Genomic DNA, 26,833 nt, shown 5'->3' with positions numbered 1-26,833 from the left:
GGTCCTTTCCTTCAGTCTACTGGATGTACCTAGACTTTAATATTGAAGAATGACATTGTTGCTATTCTATTATTCTATTTTTTGTCTTCTAACTTAAAAAGGAAATCAACAGAAAACACCAAATAATTTAGTTATGCGTATGTCCTTGGATAGTCTTAGAGTAAAGATTTCCTTTGAGACACATCCATAGTGACTATCAGGGGCTCAATGAATATTTGTCTAATGAACTAAACCCAGTAAAACCAAGAAAACATTCCCAAAGAATTGTTGATGATGTGTAATTGTTTGAGTTGCATTACTTTATAGCACAAGAAGAATTGGATCACTTTCAAAACCAGTTGAGTTACCTTATTTATATTAAAGCTTATCATGCAGTGCTGATGTAGTTCTTCTATGAGTAATACAGGAAAATTTCATCTTACTCATCTTTGTGTCCTGAACACCCAGCATAGTGCTTCACATGTGATAGGTGCTTAGGAAGTGTTTGTGGAATTAGACACTTAATCTGTTCTATCGCATTGCAGTGCTTGCTCATAGACAGGCCTAGCAGATCTTGAGAAAGCTATTCTTTCATGGCTGTTATTAATTTCATGTAGAGTTTGGCATACACACTTAACATACACATTTACTCTCAAATTATAGTATGTATTGGTAGCCATTTCTTTTCTGGTATCGATCCTTAGTAGTTTGATTTTTTAAAATCTTATTTTCTTTCATGCAGTAATTGATGCTTTTTCTGTATACTCTTCCTATAGCCTAAATAACTTGAATTTATTTAATTTTTTTTCCTTTCCCTAGGTGAAAACTTCCCACCTATTGGAAATTGAATTTGTAGTTTTTGACGATTATACTTTACATTTATAAAAGATAGGGCAATTTAGGAAGGATTTTCATGCATATTATTTTGTTTTCTCCCTCAGCTTCTTTGTAAGGTAGGTAAGCAGGTAAGGTAAGCGATGCAGATAGATTAATTGTCTCTCTTCAAGTTACACAGTTTAGTTGCAGGGTTAGGACTCTAGCACCTGTATTGTTTTTGATGATTCTATACTGTCTCTGGATATTCCGTTTCAAAAGTGATAGATAATCCATTTAGTTTAATTAATTTTTATTAGAATTGATTTGGAATTTTGATTCAAGAGAATGATGAGGAAATGACACTGTACTTAGTGGAAATAATATAATTTCAAGTGTTGATTCTGATTTAAAAAAATTAGAATTGTAATTCTCTTGTCTTGAGCCTTGTATCTTAACATCCTCATTTAATGATTTTTTCCTGATATAAGCAGATGGTGAGAAAACAGTGATTCCCAGGTCTGTTATTACTGAACAGTAATTGATGTTTTACAGGTAAGAATTTTGACTGGTAGAAGGCTGGTCTGGAATTCACGTGTCTCAGGGGATCCATCTTGTTTGGATTTGGAAGTGTACTCGCACTTAAATTCAGAGAAGGCTGTTGTAAACAAGGATTTGGACTGTATTATAAGTAAAATTTAAATCTTTGTGTAGTGATTCCATTGAGCTATTGAAAGTTAAAAAAAAAAGACACAAGAAACCCTTTACCTTATTTTTAACATAGAAAAGTTAAAGCTTTTCAATGGTCTTTTCCTCTTTCATGCTGAATAACCATCACAGTGATAGGTGTACATTTGTATATAAAGGCAGAAAAGTTCAATGTCCAAAGGTATTAAATATTTGTGGTAGATAAGAGCCTTTGTGTCGTATGATACATTGAAAAGAAATAAGTTCTGAGACTCTTAACAGATCTAATTGCCATGTGACTCCCATGTCATCTTGTATGAGGAGATTAAAACGATGCTTTGAGTGATTTCTGCAGCATTAAACTCAATTGAAACACATTTTATTTTGATTTGTGAGTCCTATTTATTGTAATTTATTATAATTTAGCCAATTATCTTTCATTTTTCATATTTCCCATCTTTTTGAGTAGTGTTTTTTTTTGTTCATCAGTTCAAAGAATTAATTTTTATTGCCTTCTGAAAGCTGGAGCCTATATTAGAAGTTTTCTAAATGTATTAAAAACAAAGGAATTCATTAAAATTCTGATATTAAGCTCTCATTTTCCAGAGACATATTTGAAAAACAAACAAACAAGGGAAACCTTAGTGTTCTTTCTAAGTTACTTTAATTCAGGTATGTCTATTCAAAAAGATAATCATTGACAAAAATTATTTGAAATATTTTAGTGCTTGTTTGACTTATCACAAGCCATAATTTTTAGAAACTAGAACTTTGTAATGAGTGCCCTCTCTGCAGTGATTATAAAGTGGCTTCATCTATGGTAAATACTGATGTTAGTATTTATCTTAATAAGAGGGCAATAGCCAGCCCTTCAAAATATCTAAGTGAAAGTGAAAATTGCCTTTCATACTGAAACTGAGACTCCAAACTGTTCAAAAATATGTGATTAAAAATAAGTATAGTGTTTTAAATATATGAATATTGCTACAGAAATTATACAGAATAGGATCTCTTCATACACTGAGGGTCTAATATGTTGATATGAACCATATTTCATTTAAGAAGGCCTTGGAAGCAGGAGTCGGGATTATGAGCAATCTGGGAGTTTATCCAAATCCTTTAGTTCTAAGAAGGAAAAGTTGAAGGTAGCTGGGGTGGGTGTCCAGGGAGGAGACATGAAGATAGGAGTAAGCTCAGCCTTAAGGGACCTGAGAAAAGTGCTTGGTGCCTAAAATCAAAGGAAAGTCAAATTAGAGATTCCTTTTAGGAAGGTCTAAAATTTAGACCTGAGGTTGCATTTGTAGGTTTGGAACTCAGAGTTAAAGGAAAATCCAACAGGAAAGAAAAGTGAAAGTGGAAATATCTCTTAGGCAAAACCTAGCAGTTGGGGGCTCAGAAAGAAAACATTGTTTGTTTTCAACCTGAGATTAGTTAATTAAATGGCACAGTATGGGTGTCCAATTTACCTCTACATGGTTTACATACTTAAAAGCACTTAAACGTCCTTTCATTGCAATGACAGTGTTCATCTGAATTTACTCTGTATTTACATTCCATCTGAATAGGTATGTCTACAAAAGGGAGGGCAAGCCTCATAACTCCTTGGATAGCCATGCTGCAAAAGTGCACAATGGATGTGAGTATGGGAATCTGATCCTGAGGCCTTCTGGTTGGAGAGTTGCCAGTGTCATTGTAGCTTATAAAAAAGCCCGGTCAGACGCTTGTAAAGGACGTAAAGTGTGTAAGAACAAATCAGCAGAAAATTGCCTTTTAAAAATGTTTGGTGATTGTTTCTTTGGGTGATCCTTTATTATTTAGTAAGGTGTTATTCTTAGTGACTACAGAAAACAATTGCCTCCTGTTTTTAGTAGTCAGATTCAAGCCTGTTATGACCATTCGACCCAGCAATCCCACTACTGGGTATCTATCCAAAGGAAAAGAAGTCATTTTATAAAAAAGACACCTGCACTCGAATGTTTATTGCTGCACAATTCACAATTGCAAAGATGTGGAAAGACTTAAGAGTGATTATTTTTATATGTCTCAATTAATATGGAGAATCATGCATAAAATGTAGTCCATGCTTATCTCTAAAATAAACAAGGAAATAGAATTTCCGGGTTCTGTTAGTTATAACTCAACTATCATTCTGTACCAAGGAAGCAAAAAAATGCTTCCTTGTTGATTCCAAGAAAAATCATTTAGAAATTAAAGTCTACTGTGTAGAGTGTAAAAACATGATATTGTTAAAGGAATACTCATTTTGAAGATTCTCTAATGAGGAAGCAAAAATATATCATATTTTTGGTCCCTTGATACTCAAACAAGAGTCGTCTCTTTTGATGAGAAACCCCAGTTTTAATATTAATGTAACTTTTTAAAGAAATAAAGTAGGGAGAAGTAAATCCCAATGCCAGACACAGGTCAGATACCTCCTCATTTGTTTGACCTGTGATGTTCGTTCTCAACCCTGGCTGCTCTTTAGAATTCTCTGGGGAGCTTCTTAAAATTACCAATGTGATCTCACCCACAGAGGCTCTGATTTATTATTGGTGTGGAATAGGGCATAGGCATGGCTTAATTGAGTTCCTTAGTTAATTCTAATGTGTAGTCAAAGTTAAAAACCGCTGCCTTAGAAATAATGCAGCTGAGCTTTCTTTTATCTTCATATGAAGTCAGAAGAGGAAAGAGGAAGAAAAGGAGTAACCTGTAGCATTTAGTTACCCATCTATGCTTATTTTAAAGGATCAAGGTGAGGGAGTAGGTTAAGGCCTGGATTTTGCATCCTGTGCACCAGGACACGTGGGCCATCGTGCAGCACTGAAAGTATTGTTCTTGAATGTTTCAGTGTGGTGGCATTTCTTGTCAGGAGAGAAGAGAATGATAGATTATTTTTACTTTTCTGGTTCTGCTTGACTTTGAGTAAAAAGTTGACCATCTCCTGTTTTTTTTTTTTTTTTTAGCGTTTTAGGAAAAAAAATTATTGTGCCAGGAGTAGCAGGTAGTCTGTCAGAAAACTATATGAATGGAATAGATCTGTGTGTATCACTTCAAACCAAAGAAGTTTAAAAGTGTTCCTTTTTACTTTCTGGCTAAGCTATGACAGCACAAGCACTGGTAATTTTGTAAAGAAATTTATTTTAAAATAGTATGACAGGCAAAAAAAAGCTATTAGAAGGAGAGGAAGAGAGGACACACCTGGGTTACATTTTGTTTCTTTTAAAATCTGTGAGAAGTGCTTAAAAATCTTTAAAAGAAACCTTACTTTTTCATTATCCCATTTCTGCTACACTTTTTAATAAACTTAATTGTATATTTCTAAATTAACTGATTTATGAATAGTCATTTGTTAAATGAGTTCCATGTATATGGAACTGTTTAAAGACTGAAAGGAAGAATAGGAATCCATCTTGTTAGTATTATAGCAATTCTGGGTACTCTGTGCCTAAATGAAACTTTTTTAAGGGCCAGTCCAGAGTAGTAGTGCATAATATAACTGGTGTCCTGTTAGATATTGCTTTCCTGTAGCCATTGCTTAAATATACTCTTGTTGACAGATGGGTACATGCACTTTGCCACACTAGAAATGAGGGGGAGGACACACTAGAAATGATGATTCCTTTCCACTGGTGACAGACCATGGACCCTATCAAAGATTTGTTGCATGTTTCCCTGGGGAAAAGAGGGAATACATTTTTCTGTCAATCAATTGAGTAAATATTTAATGTTTTTTATTATCCTAGAACAAAGTTGATGGAAGTAATTTTTATGAAAAACTATACATTTTTGTTAGTAAACCATGTTCTAATTGGCATTCTGTTGACTGGGTGTGAGTCCACTAGATTCTAAGCGCCATGTGGGCAGGGATTTTGTCTGTTTTGCTCATTATTGTAACCTTGATGAAAGTTAATTGTTTTTAATTTTGATAAGGTGAATTATTTACTTTTTAATTTTTTGATTCTTCCTACTTATTATTTCACTTTTTAGATATATGATACAACCCATTTATACTTTTCTCCACTGGGCTAAATATGGTAACATTTTATAATTTATTAAGGACACTGGACACTTAGTAAAACTGATGATTTGTGAATAGTTTATGAATTAATTTTATAGAGTATAAACAGTTTAAAAAAAACTAATGACTTGAACGTTACTGTTGAATTTTGTCTTATAATAGGCTTTTATAAAAGTTTAAATAAGATTTTTAAAAATTCCAAGGCATGTAATCAGAGATATAGAACATATTAAGGAAATACATTAGGAATTACACAGGTTTATTCACATTTCAAAACACTAAATCGTCCACAGGATGATTTTAAATTCCAAACTTACCTAGTGAATTTAAATCTAATTTCATTTTCAAAAATTCAATTTTCAGATCATTTTAGGACCATCTGTATTATGAAGAGTGATATATACTAGCATCTGGTTATGGTCAACATCTACCAGAAAAGTTAGTATAGAATTTCTTTAAGATCTCTAGTTTAGAAAAATGTACTGGCTGTATTTATAACAGTCTATATAAATAAGTGCTGTAAACCTTACCAGCTCACTATATTTGTGAATTCTTTTTTGCCATTGAACAGATGCTAGTAGAAAAATTAATTAGCTTTTCCCCTATAATCTGGCATAAATTATTATTCTCATCTAAAGATATATAAGAAATTGAACGCAATCATATAATTTTAGAGATGGAAATTGTCTTAGAAATAATCTAGACTTATTTTTAATATCTTGAGTATAGATTTTAATTTTGTAAAATGCTTAGTGGTATTTTTATGGTGAGAGATTTTTATTAAGTTTTTTGCTGCCTTAATGTTCTTGCAATAGCCTTATTTGTTAATTTTTACCAAGAATCCTTTACATAAGGATGAAAATAAAGTGAAATCTTAACATTTTTAATGCCTGTTTATATAAGAAGATATTTGGCTAGGTCTTTGATTTTTGAGAAGACGACCCTAAATATAAATAGTATGACCTGTTATATTAATAATGTTTAAAAATATTTCTACAACACAAGAAATTCACTTTTTTGGGAGGGAGGGGGAGTCCCTGTAGGGCCACTTCGTGATGCAGGGAATTGCCTGGGCACTCCCACTTAGGCCCCAGGTCACCCGGGGCACTTTTCCACTAGGAGGAGTAAAATACGCTTTCTTTTTGGATCTGAGGAACCCAATCTCTCATTTGTCTACGAAAAGGACAGTTCAGTTTCTTCTTTCACAAATGCACAGAAAAGCCAATTGAGATTAATTTTGGGAGGAAGAGGCAAAGAGGTCTTCCATTGAGAAGACTCCTTAGAATGCACCTCCAAATTAAAATTAGGGTCCTGAATAAAAATTTCCTAGGAAGAGAACCAACAACTCAGAATAAACCAGGACTGTCAACCAAGAACGGAAGGTCAGAGGCTTAGTAGGACTTACCAGTTCTGCCCAAGGAGAAACTTGGAGTCGAGGGACCCAAGGAGGCCATACTGGTACCTGGTACTGAGTTTTGGCTACTTCTTTGGGAGGTCCTGAGTATTCTCTCAGCCCCATGTCTGGGTGCTGGCTTGTCAATGGAAAAGAACCCAAACTCGGTAAAATAATTTAGAGAGGTTTATTCTGAGCCGAATATGTGGATCCATGGCTCAGAGAGCCACACCCAAGAAGCCTTGAGCAAGTGGTTGCCTCACTTTTTATTCAGTAGGATAATACTTTCTGGTAACTTACTGAGAAAAAAGAAGAGATTTTTAGGGGAGAAAACCTACTTGAAATCTCCCTACAGCTGGCATTCAGATATATATGAACTTTTCAAATGCATTATAGAGACTTCTTATAGATTTCTGTATATATTTCTTTATTTTCAAGGAGGGACAGTAGATGAAAGGGAATCAGCCTTACTGTGGGATCATGTGTTAGTTAGGGTAGGTTAAGCTTCAGTAACAAACCTAAAGTTTAATGATTCAGTTAAGTTTATTTGCTATTCACATAATAGTCCTTGCTGCTTCAGGTGGCAGGACATTCATTCAGGAATTAAACTCCTTCTGTCTAATGGAGTCACCGTGTCCATTGTAAACCTCACTGTTGTCCAGCTGTAGAAGAGGTAAAAATGTAGAAGAGGTACTAGTGCTCTCTTGAAAGCAATGATCTGGAAGTGGTGTATTTAAATTCTACTCATGTTCTATTTGTTCTTCCTTTGGTGAGAACTTGATTTCATGGCCACGCCTAGCCCAGTGAAGAATGAGAGAATGGATTTTGCGTTAGACTCTTTCCCTAAACAGGTTGCTGCCTACTCTCTTGTCTAGGACTATATAGCATTGTTTTCTAGTATCCACGTGTGCTAGTATTCTTAACTCTTGGCCATAGAGATGTGGTCGCTTCCCAATGCTACCAGTGTGTAGGTATTAGGGATTTCTTGAATGCCAGTTTTGATTAGCACTTCTCTAGGCCCATCAGGGCCAGATGTTGATGACCCATAACAAAAAGTAGAGATCAGGATTCATCACTGGATTTTTTCAGGTGCTCCTTTTGATTCCTGAGAATACGGGGAGTTGTACAACTCTTCTAGAAGTTGGGCTTCAATGGTTGAGCAGGCAGGGCTTAGAGTTGTTGGCCAAGTATCGAGGAGCTTAGAATTATTGAGAATCAGTCAAAATGAGGGAAATAAATATATATTCATAGATTGGTCAAGTTTGAAAGATTCTGATTACTTGAATGTGGGGAGACTAGAATAGTGTATATGACATACTGACCCAGGTAGAGAAGAGGATAGAGGGGCAGAATGGCTTAGCAGGACAACAATGTTCCTTGCCAGATAGGCTAGATGCCCCCTTAGGTTTTATAGGCATGGGCAGGTGGGCAGCAAATGTTTGATTATAAGAAAAACGGAGGACCTCTGTATTAAATAATTTAATGAAGTTGTATTATTAAGAACCTTTCCATGCTAGAGATATTATGAAAACATTTATTTAGTATTTCTTACACTATATGTACTATTCAGAGAGTTCGAACTATCAACAGTTCCAAGAATGTTAATATCAAAGACTTTTTGCAGATGTTAAATTTCATATCTTCCTCTAAATGCAATATGATTACTGAATTTCTCCTGTTTTTTTTTTTTTTTTGTGCAAGTTTGATAATTATCTCTGCTTAAATGAAAGGAATTTGTTCTTTTTGTTTTACTTGGTCTTTTTGGTTTCTGTCATTGAATCCCACTCATAATGAATTTGTAGCAGCAGGAGGGGGTCAAGTTATATAATGTTTGAGTTGAAGTCTGTGTCTTTTAGTGTAACTACTCAGTAGTGAAAGTGTTTTGTGAGCAAGAGAGATTAATACCTTATGTGGTTAGTAGGCCTTGGGACAGCTTTTTTCTTGCCTTCACCTTTGATTTACCCTAAAATACGTATAATCAAAGCACATAGTTTAAAAAATTCCATATGCTACTCTGAAAAAATTTTAATTATTTCAACCAGGAATAAATTCATCAAATGTCAGAATGATTATAATCTTTAAATATCTCTCATTGGTAGAAATAAAAATATGTATTTTAGAGATGCTTGGGGGAAATTTAAAGAAGCTCATTGCCAGCTTGTGCCTTCTGTTGCTGTAACAGATAACATTTAAAATTTAGAGATAAACAGGAGGATTTGTTAAGGGAACAGTATTGTTATATTGATGTTCTGCATTTAGTTGTGTATGTTACTATCCATAAAAATACACAAGTACCACTGATGTTGGTATTGCACATAGCAAGTGGATAAATATGATAAATTAGATTCTGCCTGACAGAAGTACAGTCTAAGAGAGAATTTTTTCTCTTTAAATAGAACTCTCTTTACACTTGGCCTGAACTTTCTTTAAGATAACAATGCTGCCTTTCAGAATTCAGCCTTTCTTTAAAGATATATTTCATATCAGCATGTTACATCCAGAATGCTTTGTACTAAATATTATGTTAAATTTAAGATGAGAATCAAACATTAATATCTGAATTAAGCATACCAAAATTGATTTTATACTTTTAAATGTGGAATTACAATAGAGCTTTCTTTTACAACGTTGGTTTTTAGATTATTTTACAAGCAAAAGCATCTGAAAAATTTTGGCACACTTGGTCTTTCTCAGAGTAAGTATAACTTGCTTTTTATAGGAGAGTCTTGGCAGATTGTGATCTGTTTTATAAGCTGCTGATTGTAGGAGGAAGTAAAGATGCTATTTATTTTTGTGATTTTCTTTAAACTGAACAGTTAAGTTAAAACCTATGATAATGTTTGAAAAGTAATTGCCATATATGCGTTTTTATTCTTTTATCTTTATTTTCTCTGTAAACTGTTCCTTTTTCTGTCCTTCCAATTCCTTAATATTTTTCACTTAAAATTTATTAATCACACATTTACTAGTAGTCAGGAATTATTTGAGGACTGGCATTTAAAAACTACTCTACTAGAGGAAACAACTGTTCAGTTAAAATAATTCACAGTTGGGAGCTAAAGATTCCAAAAGAGAGTGGACTAAATGAATCAGCGTCAGCTTGGAAAGAGAGCTCTTTCTTTAAATCTGTTCCACATTTCTTATGAATGACTTAAATGAAGATACACAAAACAAGTTTTTAGGCCATGCAAAGTTGAAAGGAATAGCTAATATGTTCTGTAGAGAAATAAGAATTTAAAAACATCTCATAGGGCTGATATGCTGTGTCATGGCAAAGAAAATATAATTTAATATGGATAAATGTATATGCCTATATTTAAAAATACATAAAATAGTTAATTTAATTTCAAGAAAACTCTGTAAAATGATTTCGTCAACTACATGTTTTATATGAACCAAAAATATGGTAAAGCTGCTAAAAATTGGCTGGATGCAGTAGCTCATGCCTATAATCCTTGCTTTTTGGGAGGCCATGGCAGGAGGATCACTTCAGGCCAGGATTTTGAGACCAGCCTGGGGAACATAGCGAGACTTCATTTCTACAAAAAAATTATCAAACAAATAAAAAAAACTGCTAAAATTGCCAAAATAATAGTGATTTACGGTATTTAATAGTTAACAGTTTCTAAAGTAGTTTCCAAGCAGTCCCCTGAACTCTGTTATCTGCTCTTCAGGGTACCTTTGGAGTATTTGTTCCATTTTAGACTCCTATTAAGGAGTAATTGGACATCCATAAGAGTGAACGTGATCATGCTTTTATGAAAAGACATTTTATTTGGGGAAAATGTATGAGCAATCTAGAATAGGACTTCTCAGTATTGGAGGGCTTGATCTGAAAGAAAGATTTCTGGCAATGGGCACAAAATTATTCCATCTTTTTTTGAAAGGCAGGACTAGGATCATTGAGCAGGTAGAAATTTTAGGGAGGTAGATTACATTAATATGTAATGAGTTGAAAAATTGGAGTCATTCAATATTGGATTGTTTGGGCTGCAATCCCTAAATGAGCTTTTTTTCCCTGAAGCTGAATGGCCATCAGTGTAGAATATTATCATAGAGAAGGAATTAATTTACCAGAAGGTGACTTCTGCACCCCTTCTCCTATTTTTGTATTTGTAGTAGGATTTATTCAAGACCTCGGAGGTTTTTGTTGTTGTTGTAGCCTTCTTCTAATTCATACTATTCTTCAAAATTAGAATCGGGGAAGAGGCTGATGTTGGAATTGTAGCAGGCTTCATGATGTAAGCACCCTGACTTCACACCCCACTTTACCATTTTATAAGCTCATGAACCTTTGCCATTTTCAGTGCATAAGTAATTAATCAATTGAAGGTTTGATTTGAAGGATAGGGGTTTACTGATAGATCCATTGTTTTACTGATGTTCAGGGGCATGGGAGTATAATTCTGAGACATTTATATAACCTTAAGTCAGTAAGGTAAAGTTATTTAGTCATGTTTTAATTATTGTATATTCTCCCTATCCTGTTACACACAGTTCAGTGGTTTCCTTCCCTGACTCATTCCTTAGAGTTTTTGTTCCATAGACTAACATGGAATTATATAATTTCTCTGCTCCTTGATTACATTAGTCTAGTATTAGTAGTAGTCATTGAGGAGACTCCTAGCTGGCTGCCATTGTAAAGTAGCAGGACAAATTTTTATCTTCGGTTACTAGCTTCTATACTCTTTTCTTTCATATGCAAATAACTTGTGCTTATGTTTATTAGTCAAGAAATAATTTAGTTTGGTTTGCTACCAGTGCAAAAGAAAATTTTTAGTTCATGTTTAAAAGGTTGAAGAAAGTGATCACTTTTGCAGCCCTTCTCAAATCTTTCCTCCAGTCAACAAGTTTTTACCTGTTTCTCTTTAGTTTTCTAACTTTTCTAACTTCTTATTTTAAAATTTCAGATTTAAGGAAAAGTTGTCAGAAGAGTTAAAAAGAATTCTCCCTTAACCCAGATTTCCTAAATGAAATATGGAAACATTTTATCACATTTTTTTCTCTCCGTTCCCTTTACTTCTCCTCCTCACCTGTTTCTTTTTGAACTATTTGAGAGGAAGTCACAATCATGATTGTCTTTTTATCCCCAAATAGTCAAGTATGCATTTCCTAAAAACAAGAACATTGTCTTGTATAACCATAATACAGTTATCAAAATCAAGAACTTAACATTGATACAGTACTCTATTTATTTGAATTAATGCTTTTTTCAAATTAGATCAATTGACCCAGTAATGTCCTCTCTAGAAAAAGAAGAAAAAATTATGATTGAGAATCTGATTTAGGCTCAGGCATTGATTACATTTGTCACCATGTCTCCTTTAATTTGGAATACTCACTTTTTCTTTGTCTTTCATGATATTGACATATTTTGAAGTGTATAGTCCAGTTAATTTATAAAATGTTCATCAGTTTGAGTTTGTCTGCTATTTCCTCATAATTAGATTTCGAGTTAAGCAGTTTTGGCAGGAATACTGTGGAAGTGTTTTTGTTTTTGGTGCATGACGTCTGGAGGCACATAGGATTTGTCCTATTACTGATGACATTAACTTTGATGATTTTGTTAAAGTGGTTTCTGCCAGTTTTCTCCCCTGTGAAGTTATTATTTTACCTTTCAATTAATAAATATCTTCTGTGGAAATATTTGACACTTTGTAAATATCTATTTTTCATCAAACTGAAGTGGATGTTTTAGCATCCATTGATTCTAATTGTTACTTCTATATTTAGTAATTATCATTGTACTGTAAAGAAGAGCTTTCCTTTCTCTTCATTTATATTAGTATGAACTCATGGATTCTTATTTTAATCTATGAGTTACAATCCATTACTGTGGTGATTTAGGATGTTTGCTCAAATTATCCCAGATTGGGCTTACTGGAGTTCCTTCTGGATGGCTCCTGTTTCCTGTTGAAAAGTCCCCATCATTCTTTGAACTCTTCTTTATTCTGTGACACAAAAAGATCCTCCAGGCTTATTGTGTACTGATCTGTTGTTGCCCGGAAAAATCCATTTCTCCAAGGAGCCATAGTTTCCGTTTTTTTAGTGTGATGTTTAGAAACCAAGATCTGGGCACTTCATGTGAGAATTTATACTGGCATTGTTGCTTCTAGTTGATCTCAGTGGACAAACGTAGAATATGTATCTATACACATACGAATATATGTAGGTATATATCCATTTCTGTATTGAACTATCTATATTTAAAAATCTAGCATGTATACTCTCTATCATTGCCACAGCTTACTCTCTACACAGTAATGATAGGAAGCTTTATCTAAAATATCTTTATTTTGCCTTCATTTCTAAAGCTTATTTTCATGGGATATAGAATTCTGAATGAAAACTCACTGGATAGGCTCAATAATAAAATGGATATGACAGTGGAAAGTGTCCGTGAACTTGAGGACAGATCAATAGAAATTATTCTATGTGAAAAACAGATAAAAGATTGAGGAAAATAAATGAAGAGAGCTTTAGGGACCTGCAGGATAATATAAAAATGTATGCGGTTAATATAATTACACTCTCAGGAGGAGAAGGGCGAGAGATTGAGGAGGAAAATGTATTTGCAGAAATAATGGGTGAAAAGTTGCCAAGTTTAGAGAAAGACAAATTTAATGATTCAAAATGATCGATCAGTGAACACCAGTCAGGATAAATTCAGAGAAAATCTTGCTTAGATAAATTGCAATTAAGCTGCTGAAAATCAAAGATAATGAAAAAAAAAAAAGTCTTGAAAACAGCTAAAGAGAAATAACTCATTATATATAATACAATGGAATAATGATTTAAATGGCTACATATTTCTCACTGGAAATTATGGAGGCCAGAGACAGATCAAGGAAAACAACAAAAATTATCAATATCAGGAATGAAAAGAGAATATCACACAGTACTACAGACATTAATAAATAATAAGAAAATATTGTCAACAATCTGTCAAATTGCCACCAATTTGACAACTTAGATGAAATAAATGAATGTTTTGAAAATTGCAACTTACCAAATTAATGCAAGAGGTGGAGAATCGGAATATAACTCTGTATCTCTTAAAGAAAAGGAATTACCCCAATGCCATAGCCAGATAAAAACATTGAAAAAGCAGAGAATTATAGAGAAAAATCTACCATGAATGTAGATGCAAGAATCTTAACAGAATATTAATAAATCGAATAGAATAATATATAAAAGGATAATACATGCCTAAGTAGAGGGCATCCTAAGAATGCAAGGTTTATTGAACATTCTAAAATCAATCAATGTAATTAATAAAAAGATAAATTATTTTCATGCATGTAAAGATAAATTATTTAGATTAAAGCATATGACAGTATCCATTTATTGAAGAATAATTAGGAAATTCCCCAAATTGTGCATACCCATGGAGAACCTATAGCTCATACTTAATGGTGAAAGACTGAATTCTTTTCCGCTGAGAATAAGAACAAGGCAAAGTTGCCTGCCTGCACCACTTCTATTCAACACTGTAATAGAGGTCCTAGCCATTTTAATAAGGCAAGTGTTACAGGTTGAGTTGTGTTCCCCAAAAAGATATGTTGAAGTCCTAACTCCTGGGATCTGTGAGTGTGTCCTTGTTTGGAAATAGGATCTTTGCGGCTATAATCAGTTAAAATGAAGTCATGCTGATTTAGGGTGGGTCCTAAGCCAATAGGACTGGTGTCCTTTTAAAAAGATGTGATACACAGAGGGAAGACAGCCATGTGAAGATGGAGGCAGAGATTGGAATTGCATTCCGACAAGTCAAGGAACTCCTGGGTCTACCAGAACCTGGAAGAGGGAAGGAAAGATCCTTTCCTAGAGCCTTTGGAGGGAGCATGGCCCTGCAACACTTTCATTTTGGGCTTCTAGCCTCCAAAACTGTGAGAGAATAAATTTCTATTATTTTAAGCCATTCAGTTTGTGGTACTTGGTTACTGCACCCCTAGGAAATTAATACAGGAAGTAAAAGAAAGAAAAGGCATAAAGATGGGAAAAGAAGAAGTTAATACTATCTATCATTATTTACAGATGTTATGATTATTTGCATGAAAGAAAATCCCAGGGGCCCTATAAAACAACTACTAGAACTAATAAGTGAAACTTCATGATTGTAATCTACAAGGTTAATATACTAAAATCAGTTTTGTTCTTATACTCTAACAGCAAATGATTGGGAAATGAATTTTAAGAGAATTTCACTTATAGTAGCACCAACAATCATAAAATACATAGGTATAAATATAACAAAAGATGTCTAAGACCCCTATACTGAAAAATATAAAATATTGCTAGGAGAAGCCTAAATGAATGGAGAGTTTAAAATCATGGTAATGGATGGGAAGACACAATATTGTTAAGATGGTAGTTGTCTTAAAATTGATCTATAGATGCCACATAATCCCAATCAAAATTCTAGCAGGCTTTTGTGGGGAGGGAGAAACTGAGAAGCTCATTATAAAATTATGTAGAAGTTCAACAAGCCTAGAATAACCAAAGAAATTAAAAAAAAAATGTTGGGCAACTTATCCTGCCTGATTTGAAGACCTACTAGAAAGCTATAATAATCAATACATTTTGGTATGATGAAATCATACATAATAAAGAATCTAGAAATAGAACCACCTATGGATGATCAGTTGATTTTTAATAAAGGTCCCTGTTGTAAGACAATTGCTCATGCTTTTCTGACATTTTTGCACATATTTTGAGCAAAATGCATTGACATCTTTGTTGTAGATTATCTTTCCAAAGATGTGTATGTAGGAAACCACCTCATGAGATTGAGACAGTACCTTTTTCTGGGGGAAGAGGCTGGATTTGTTTTCTGACCAGGATGGTAAGTCTCCCACTGAAGCAAAGCCTGGGCAGGTTTTCTAGCAGCCCTGTGTAAGAGTAGGAGTTTGCTAAGTTTGTGGTTCCTCAGCTGTAACACTAACCTACTATGCGTACAGCATTTAGCTGAGCTTGCCTCTTACATTTCCCTGGTGGGACTTGGAAGGCAAGGGGAACCAATGCAAACATGAAGCTCTTGTTGCCTAATATGTTGAGAGTAATAAAATGTTTTGTCTCTGATTCAAGTGTCTTGGGTCTTCTACCAGTGTCAAGGAGGCCATAAGCCATGGCAGGTTGACTTGTAGCTTACAAGTACGGTAACATCTCAGATCCCTCATAGTTCTTGACAGTGCCAAGGTAATTAAGAGGGGAAAACAAAGTCTTTTCAGAAATGGCACTGGATCAACTGGATATCTATCTGAAAAATAATGAACATCAACTCTTACCTCATACCAAACATAAAAATTAAACTGGATCTGAGACCAACAAGCAAAACTTAAAACTATACTACTTTGAAAAGATGACATAGAATTTAAAATGCATACCCTTGGGGCATGACACAGCAAGATCATGTCATAAAAAGGCAAGACTAGAAGAACACACTTGCAAAACATCTATCAGACAAAGGAATTGGGTTCAGAATATATAAAGTATTCTTTCAATTTAATAAGAAAACAATCCAATTAAAAAATAATGGGCAAATTTTTTAAAAGATACTTCATAAAAGAAAACACATAAATGATCAATAATCACATAAAAAGATGATCAGCATAGTTTGTCATCAGAAAGATGCAAAGTAAAATCATAGTTTTATGCTATATATGCCCATTAGAATGGTAAGCATGTGAAACAACTGAACCTTCTGTGAGATTATTATGTGAATGTAAAATGATATAATCACTTCAGTAAACAATTTCATAATTGCTTAAAAAGTTAAGCATGTACCCTAAGCCAACCATTTCACTCTTAGTTACTCTATTTACACAAGAGGAATGAAAACATATGCCCATACAAAGACTTGTACATGATGTTGCTAGCAGTTTCATTTGTAATAGTAAAAACTGGGAATGACCCAAATGCCATCTACAGATGAATGGATAAACCGTGCTATAGCCAGACAGTGGACTACTACTCAGTATTAAAAAAGAACAAATGGCAGCATCATCGATGAATCTCAAAATAATTACACTTAAAGAAGCCAGACCAAAAAAGGTACATGTTATATAATTCTATTTATATTCCATTTTAGAAAGGGTAAATGAGCCTATAGAGACATGAAGCAGATCAATGTTAGCCTGGCAACAGGGGTAGAGTGAGGATGAATTATGAAGGGTCATAAGGAAGTTCTTGGGGCTGGTAGAAATGTTTGTTATCTTGATTGTAGTGATGATGTCATGGGTGTATAGAGATCAGAATTTATCAAATTGTACACTTTAAATATATGCAGGTCATTGTATGTGAATTAACTCTCAATAAAATCAAAAAAGGAAGACATTTTAAATTAAATATTATTTTTAAAATATTCTACTTGTAAGTTCAGCTTTATCATTCAAAAGAGCTACATTTTTACAGTTATGTGTCACTTGATGGGGATACATTCTAAGAAATGTGTTGTTAGGTGATTATGTCATTGTGCAAACATCATAGAGAGTACTTATACAAACCTACATAGTATAGCCTAGTATACACCTAGGCTATGTGGTATAGTCTGTTGCCCCTCCGCTACAAACCTGTGTGGCATGTTACTGTATTGAGTAGGTAACTGTAACACAATGGTAAGCATTTGGGTATCTGAACATATCTAAACATAGACAGGTACAATAAAAGTACGGTGTTATAATCTTGTAGGACCACCATTGTATATGTGGTCCGTTGCTGACCAAAACGTTTTTATTTTGCATTTTACTGTATTTGCTTCATGTATGTTTTACTGTGGCTTCATGAATGATCTGCTTATGTATTTACTTTTAGGTCCATTTAGTGCCATATATTTAGGTTTTAGGGTAACATAAAAGTATTTTCAATTGGCCTCAGTTTCCTCAACTATAAATTTAGGGTCATATCAAATCAAAGAAGGTTCTTTTGTCACTGAAATTCTGAATTGTGATTATGGATAAATTGGTCTTTTGAGATTCAGAATCACCTCAGAAGGGAACAGTATAGAGAGACCAAGAATATCTAATCATAGAGATCATGTGTAACACTTCTAGAGAATATTTTGATAATTATGGATCAATCTAGTAATGCAGAGTTGGACAACCAGAAAACAGCTAGCCATAGATGAAAACCTAGTCTGGATTAGCTGGTATATACAATCAGAAATAAGAAAAATGAATTTTTCTTTTATAAAAGTGAATTCTTATTGCTTACTGTACATTTGGAATAATTTAGAATAGCAATCTCATGCTCTGCTGAAGGGAAATCTAAAATTAACACAAGATATTTTATTGATATATTCAAGTAATTGCAGATATCAACATGTAGTTAATCTAGGTGAGTTTTTATTAGAAATCATGTGATAGGACAAATATCAGATAACCTTTCTAGGTCTAGAGGAAAGAATTGTGAGTTTACTTGGCTAAATAGTATGGGCGTGGAGATTCAAGAAAAAGTGCTTTTTATGAAGTTTAATGTTGTTAGAATATGCTCATAAATTTTACTCTAATATGCTTGTTACATAAAGAACATCGTGTTTAATACATACAAACAAATTCCATAGACAGATGTTCTCTGGTGACAGAAATGAAACACCTACAGAAGTTGTTTGTAGCAGGGCTACATTGACATAATAGCCCTCTTTGAGTGGAGCCTGAAGCAGGAAGATAGTTTTACTGACCAAACGTTGTGGTTTCACTCTTTAGACCTGCTTGGACAAACAAGGAGGTCAGTGTGAAAAGTCTATTTGTGGATTGGTCTCAGAAGAGATTCTCAGAAGTTATTTTTAAAAAGCCAAGGAAAATACAGCTCCTTTTTTGGGTGCATATATCACAGCTGAGCCTTTCTGTTTGAAGAGCTTCATTTAATAATTTTTGCCTTTTGGAGGGTAAGTGCTAGACTACATCCTAGACACTGTAGCATTGATAAATGTTAACATATAGAGGCTCTGTGTCTTCTCTGCCCCTAATACTTGGCCTCCTCGCACTGTTCTGTCACATATCTTTTTCTTAGGGTGAGGAAGTGTTTCATGGACAGCCAAACCAGTTTTTAAAAGGTGGCATAAAAACATCAGTTGAAATGTATTATTATTTTTTTGTTGGTAAGTCCTACATTAATGGAGCTATCTAGTATTCTGGAAATGTGGGCAGGTTTTGAGCCCATTGGAAGTAAGCCAGATATTGATTTAGAAAAAATTCCTGGATAAAAATTAGGGAAATTGTGATTGAGATAATCAATATCAGACAATAGTTTACGATGCTAAAATGCAAAGCAATTAGATAGAATATATATTGAAATACTACTCAACCGTTTAACCATCAGTGAATGAAGCGAGGAGCCCAAAAGGCCTATTTAGTCTTAAGTAATTACAAAAGAAGCCATATGTGTTTGTAACATGAATTTTTTTTTTTTCTTCGTAAATTTTGCCAGGTGCGGTGGCTTATGCCTGTAATCCCAGTACTCTGGGAGGCTGAGGCAGGAAGATTGCTTGAGGCCATGAGTTTGAGACCAGCCTGGCAACGTAGCTGGTAATAATAAAAAAGATTAGCAGAGCATGGTGACGTGCATCTGTAATCCTAGCTACTTGGAAGGCTGAGGCAGGCGGGATCTCCTGCTCTGAGGAGTTCCAGGCTGCTGTGAGCCTGTGAGCTATGATCGTGCCACTGAACTGCACCCTGGACAGCAGAAGGAGACCCTGTCTCAAAAAAAAAAAAAAGTTTGGTAAAGAACTATCAGTTACACCAAACTTATAACAGTCTACTTCTGAGATTATTATAATTAATTTTTAAATGGGAGTTTTATCTAACAAGTCCCAGGGAAGAAACTCCTATTTTGAAGCATGTTTTTTCTATCATACTCATTATTTGTTTTTTGGAAAATTATTTTAGACATGTGTTTGATTTCTCATTTCTGAAGCATATTTTACTGAATCAGAACTGATATACATTACAATTTTAGTTGGTATTTAGTTTATTAAATGATTGGTACATTTCCTGAGTTTATATATTACAGTCTTAAAGTGACAGTAGGCCCAGCCTGAGCATCATGGCTGGTGTGGGCCCTGGGCTCATTCAGTTGCTCCCCTCTTGCCTGTGTAGTAGGATGAATATGGTAATGACAACACAAAGGAGGGTCCAAAGACTCAGACTCTTCTTAATTTACCTCTCTGAGCTTGCCCTTTAGTTAGAATTTTAAGTTCCTCTAGGGAACACCGTAAGCATCTTTTCTGCTGTACCCAGTGCCTTGCCTTGTGCTAGTGCTGTTTTCTTTTTTTCTATTTTTAATTTTGAGACAGAATCTTGCTCTGTAGCTGGGACCACAGGCATGTGCCACCATGCATGGCTACTTTTTCTATTTTTTTATAGAGGCAGGATCTTGCTATATAGCCCAGCCTGCTCTTGAACTCCTGGGCTCAAGTGATTCTTCCACCTTGGCCCCCCAAAGGGCTGGAATGACAGGCGTGAGCCACTGAGCCTGGCCACCGTGCTCTTTTTTTCAAATGTCAACATCTCAGGGTTCAAATTCCAGCTCTCTTACTTACCAGCAGAGTAATATTGGACAGATGTCTCAGAGCATCAATTTCCTCATCTGTGAAATAGAGATAATAACAAAAATTGCAAGATAAATGGTCAAATCCAAAGAAGAAATATTTAGAAAAAGTTTTAACAAATAGCCAAATATTTAGAAACTTTTAAAAAGCACCATTCAGATGTTATTTATCTCATTTCTCTGTTTAGTCAGCAAATTGAATCACGCTAATAATCTTTTTGGCATTTGGTGGTATTCTAGATAGCCAGTAGGTACTATTTCATTAAGTTCCTCAAGACTGTAATTAGAGAAAAACTGTATATTTTAATATATTTTGTTGAAAACCATTTTTGCAACTTTTTTAAGATTTTTAAAATGTGTACAGATTGAGATCAGGGAGACTGATACATACTTTTAGATGTCTGATTTCCTAGAGGCAAATACTTTGTTCTTAGCCTAGAAGAGTTTTTTTGCCCAAGTGTTAGTTCTGAAATTCTTATTATTATAATGACAACAAAGGAGAAAGAGGTGGTAACTCAGAAAAGTACAAGGACAGACTCCAGGTTGCCTACCTATAGAAAGCTGCCTGCCAGTAATCTGATCAGCTGAATCAACGAGATAGAAAAAATTTGAAGTTAGATCCACTAAACCTCTTACTCTTCCTTTGGAATGCAAAAATATATTTTACTTACTTATAGTTTACCCAGGGGTGATTTTCCAAATATTTAATAACCTATATGACACCAAAGAGTCAGGACTGAAACAGTCTACGGGGCCTGCCCTGTCCTACTAGGATTTAGTTGTAGGATTTTGGAGAATATAGGGCAGGGGTTCTGGCAGAGGAGTCTGGGGAACTTGTGTGAGAGAGGGGCACTTGGGCCCTCTGTTACCCAGTGGCTGATGAAGTAGTACATAAACCTATATGTGACTCTTAAATATCAACTCCGACTATACTTGAGTGTCTATATTCCAAACTAGATTCATTATACCTGGTTTTCAATTTTCTTTTATGGAAATTTGTCCTTTATTATTTTTTTCTTTAATCAGTTGTAGGATATAGTTGAAGGTATAACTTAAATATGACATTAAATACATTTTAGGAAGGTATATATGAAGTGTTACCTTCAATAAATAGAAATAAAAGTTCTGGGAAAACTATTTGAAGAAATCTTATTTTGAATCCTTTCATAAAGCCATGATTTTAATTTATCTTAGGGATAATAATGGATTTTTATTTCCTAGGTTTGTTATAAAAGCAGTATTAAGAGAGTATAGAACTCTAGATAGTATATAGTCTTTGAAGGACAAATTTACATATAATCATAGAACTGAGAAAAGAACCTTAAATTATTTCAACCAGATTAGTCAGCTCATCTGTAGTCAGTCACCCAGCTGGTAAATGCCTGAACTTGAACCTCAGCTTCCTGTCTTCTGTTGCTTCTGTTGTATCTTATTTGTGCTCAGAAGCAATGGCCCTCTACAATCTGTCCTCTTCAAATCACTTTGGCAATCTTTATGATATATGGCCTTCAAGATACATAACATGGAAGCTATTATTTCTGTTCGAAATTTGGGGTAACTGAGGCCCAGACTTTTGTGGTTCCAGATCTAATTCCACCATTCATGCTGGTTGGTGTCAAAGGTACAGCTTGTCACTGTTCCTGTATGGCTAGCCAAAGGTATCCCGGGTACTTCTCTTGGTTGCTTAAGATCACAGTGAGAGTTAATAGGCCAGGTCCATGGACAACTTCTCAAATATGCATTTTATGAAAGCATATCACCAGGGAGATATTTTTTTTTTTTTTACTAAGGTGTAATCCTTTTTTTTTCAATTAAATAAGAAAACTGAGAGATCCAGGGAAGCAAGCTCACTCAGGAAGATTTACTCATCAAACCAACAGTAGGATTAGTATGACTAATTGAATCCTTTTCCCAATCTACCCATATCTAAATCTTACCCCTTAAGACCCAGACCAATGCTCCCTATCCCTTGTAACCTTCTCTAGAGAAAGTAGTATATCTGATTGTATTCTGCTTACAATGGTCAGTCTGCCTCTAGAACAACAAAATGGGGAAAATCTGAATCTTTATATTATATTTATATTTTTCAGGAGAATCTTTATTTTGGGGTATATGGCCCGGGTTGTCTGGAAAATTGTCACTGTCTGGTCTGGGTTGTTTTAGTACACTTAAGACAATCTGCTTTTATTATGAAATATAATACATATACACAAGTGTATAAAACAGTTATATATTGTATATAATTATGAATAATTATCAACACCCTTGTAACCACCTTCTATATCTAGAAGTGGAATATTGCCATCACCTCAGAAGTCTTTCTACTTCTTGGAGGTAACCACTATCCTGACTTTAATGGTAATCACTTTGTTCCTTTTTAAATACTATTATTTTTGAATTCTTTAAGCATTCCTAAATAACACACCATACTCTTCAATTTTGCCTATATTAAAGTACATGTTCAAGTTCTTTGTTTTATGTTTTTAATTCTACTGGACTGTCTTTTTTATCTTATCAATTTGTACAATTTCTTCAGAGTTTGACTAGAAACCCTTTGTTGCTTCTATGGGTCACAATATCTCCTCCCACTGTGTACCACGTCTTTTCACTCTTTAAAATGTTTTTTTGTTAAGTAAAAGTTTATTAATTTTAATTTAGTCAAATTTATCAGTTGTTTCCTTCATAGTTAGTACTTTTTGTATGTTGTTTTAGAATTCTTTTTTTATTTTTGCCACAAGATCATGAAGATAATTCTCCTATATTCTAAAAGCTTTATTCACATTGAGCCCTGAACACTTACTTGAAGTTGCCTTTTTCTTTTCCTGGGTAGTGTGTAAGGGGAGGGTCCAAATCTAATTTTTTTCCGATATGGATGTCTAGTTGTCCCAACATTGTTTATTGAAAAGTATGACCTTTCCTTACTGCCATGAAGTGCTAGTTTGGTCCTAAATCAATTCTTCACATATATATGGGTCTGTTTTTAGGTTCTTTCATCTATCCCATTTGTCTTTTGTTTTTGTGTAGCTATACCAAGACTGCACTGTCTTAATTATTATTTATTTATACTAGCTCTTCATATCTGATAAAGAGCTCACACTTTTTTACAAGATTACCTTGTATATTCTTGGCCTTTTACATTTGCATATAAATTTTAGAATCAGCTGATCAATTTCCACAGAAACGTTTTTGTGATTTTTAGATTGGGATTACATTGAATCCGTAGAACAATATGGGGAAAATTGGCATCTTCATGATATTTATTCTTCAATCTATATAAATAGTATCTCTCTTCATTTATCTCGATTTTCTTAAATGTTTCAATAAAATTTTATAAAGTTATCATTAGAAGTTTGTATATGTCTTTTGTTATCTATGTCCCTAATATTTAGCAAGGTTTTTGGTATACAAGATTAAAATAAAAATTAGCTGTATGTTTATATAAAAGCAACAAACAATAAAATTTTAAAAGATGCAACTGTTATTCTAAATATATTTCTTCTAAACAATATATTTCTTCTAAATATAAAGTTAAATTTATCATTGTATTTTGTGGTTTGAACTCTAAAAATTTATGATATTTGATTCTACAAATACAGTAGTGCCTGCTCACCAGTTATTTGTACAGTTGTGTTATTCAAAATTATGGAATATAATATTTTATATCATTCTAGCAATCATTCTAGCAATCTTATGTATGAGTGCAGCATTATGATTTCTTTTTTATAGCAGATGTAACTTAAATACAGGGATATTAATCGATGTGCCCAGCACAGGGCCAGAAAGTTGTGAGTACTATGATCTGAACGAGGATGTGTTTAACACCAATGTCTATGTTTTCACTCTAACATTTTGCCACATATCATTAACTCTTGAGCTCAACATAATATTTTAGCATGGGCTGACAATTGATTATGATAATAAGAAACCTGATGCATCAAAAGACTAATTAATTTATGTGTGTTTTATTCTATTTCATTAGGCAAGAAAGAAGATAATACAGTTTTCAAAGATTTCTATTCAAAACATTAAAATCAAAGTTTAAGCCTACTGAGTTTTAATTATGCAAATTAATTAAAACATTTTTCCTACGGCAAGGAGACTATATAATAATACAGTTCTCATCAATGCTATATTTTTGTTAAAATAGAAAAATACTTTAAGAACTCCACATTCTACATAAAGCTCATTTTTTTAGGATAGAAAAATATGAAATTTTAGCTTATATTTATATATCTTTTCTCCTTCTGTCAGTGACTGCCACCTTGCCAAATCTGTGGGAGTTTTATGATCTGTTATCCTCTGAGATCTGTGGATTCGTTTAACATTTTGCTGTGATTTTATTGGTTTTGGAATCAGGAACCAAAATCTGAATATAGTTCACTATTCATGTAACAAGATTTAAGAATGTTTAGTTTTTAAAAGTTCCTTTGGTCCCTTTTAGATTTATTTCTGTTTGACTAATGAGTAGATGGAGGAAAAAAAATCAAACACTGCATATGGTTTCTGGAGGTATGTTTTAATAACAAAATCAAGTCTGGTCAATGAAAGCTTTCAGAAAATGACTGTATGAAAAAAACTTGCATTCTTTTAGATCAAGAGTAGTTTTCCCCCAAACCTTAATGTCAGTCATACCACGTTTTCCCATCTCATTCTCTGTTCTCCATTTTTGTTTATTTCTTAAAAATATTTCTTAGGTATGTGGAGACTTGCCTGAGTGCTGTCTTCCACTTGGGTGGAGGTCAATAAAATAATAGCTGGACCAACTCCAGATTGTTTATCATGAAGACTAGAATGGAATAAAAGAAAATTAAGTAAATGCGGTTGTGGTATTCTGCAACATGGCAGCTCTCTTAATAAGACCATGGTGTAGGCAGTGTCTTTTAAACTGAGGCTTGCAGCCCAATGGTGGTCATGAAATAGATTTAAAGCATTGCAATCAGCATTTTATTTAATGAATAGACATAGAATAGTATGGAAATTAAAATTTAAAAGAATAAATATAAATTTAAGAGGACTTTAAATGCAACAAGTAAAATAGAAAAATTAGTTTATCACATATAATGAAAGGGGTTATTCATTTAGTATCAGTTCCACAGATTTATACAGATACATCAAATAGTGTGTAAGTTGGGATTCAGTCCAGGAAACAGAAACTACATGTATTTTAAATAGGAAGATATTTAATACAAGGGAATTAGGTACTTATAAAATTGTAAGAAGATCTAAAATGGGTTTTAGACTGTTCTACTGGAATGACTTCTGGAATACCAGAAGGAGGAGGGAAGAAAGGAACAGAAAAATATTTGAAGTGATAATGGCCAAGAACCTTCCAAAGTTAATGACAGACAAAACTGCAGACACACGAAGCTCAGAGAATACCAGGTAACAGAAATATCAAAACAAGCAATCAAGCAAGTAAAAACCAATGACTGACAACCCACACCTAGGCACATCATATTCAATCTGCTGAAAACCCAAAACAAAGAGACAATCTTGAAATAAGCTGGGTTAGGGGTGCGGTGGGGAAAGGTGGGTTTTGAAGCAAAGTTACATATATTTAATGACATATAATTATACCTTCAATTTCACATGGATGTTTTAAATGCTTGCTATATGGCATGTTTTATGAAAGGTAACACATAAGACTTAGTACTTTCTCTATTCCCCAGTCAAGTAGTTAAAATCTAGAAGAAAGCAAGAAAGTATACAAATAATAATATGACACAGATTTTAAAATATCATGGGGAGGTACCAAAAAAAGTGTTATGAGAGATTTGGAGACACAAGAGGTAACAGGGCCGGGTCAGGAATGGCTCCACAAATGATGTTGCCCAAAGGAGTTGACTTAAAACTTGACCTTAGTTATTTTCCTCACAGCTATTAAAATTTTCATCTTCTCCCCCAACTCAGGTTATCTCGCCTTCTATTTTATTGAGTTAATAGTGACCATGGAGAACTTAGGCCATCTTTATCTCCATCTTTTCCCTCTTGCCACATCCGGTTTTAACGTTTCATTCTCTGCAGAAGGTGTCTAATCTGCGCTCTCCTCCCTATTTCTGTGGTTACTGCCCCAACCCTGGCTTGTCTTGCATGATTATTTTCCATTCACTTTTTTCCCCAATACCATCTTCCCAGCATTGTACGCATTCTCTGCCAAAAAGATTATCCTGTCTCTCCCCTGCTTAAAATCCTCTACACTTCTCACATTGCCTGCTGAATGAAATCTACCTCTTTAGTCTTTCAAGGCTGACCTCCTCCTTCTGCCGCAAACAATATTTTGTGATTTCTGAGAGGAGATATCCCATGAAACGTTTTCCAAGCTTATTTGACAGAAATATCCATTTAATGTCTCCTGGGTCTCTAATGTTTTGCAGAGTACAGTTTGGGAAATGCTGGGATTG

The 26,833-nt window shown here is 34.1% G+C and overlaps 1 protein-coding gene across 4 annotated transcripts in view; it reads left to right on the top strand.

Moving 5' to 3' along the window:
• PPP1R9A (protein phosphatase 1 regulatory subunit 9A) overlaps positions 1-26,833 on the top strand; it is a 264,666-nt gene that overhangs the window by 67,996 nt on the left and 169,837 nt on the right. The gene's annotated exons all lie outside the window — the stretch shown is intronic.

Source organism: Eulemur rufifrons, chromosome 29 (assembly GCF_041146395.1).
Source record: "Eulemur rufifrons isolate Redbay chromosome 29, OSU_ERuf_1, whole genome shotgun sequence".
In the NCBI taxonomy this organism is placed as follows: Eukaryota; Metazoa; Chordata; class Mammalia; order Primates; family Lemuridae; genus Eulemur; species Eulemur rufifrons.
The sequence above is the reverse complement of the archived record's forward strand: the minus strand, read 5'-3'. Positions and strand labels throughout refer to the sequence as shown.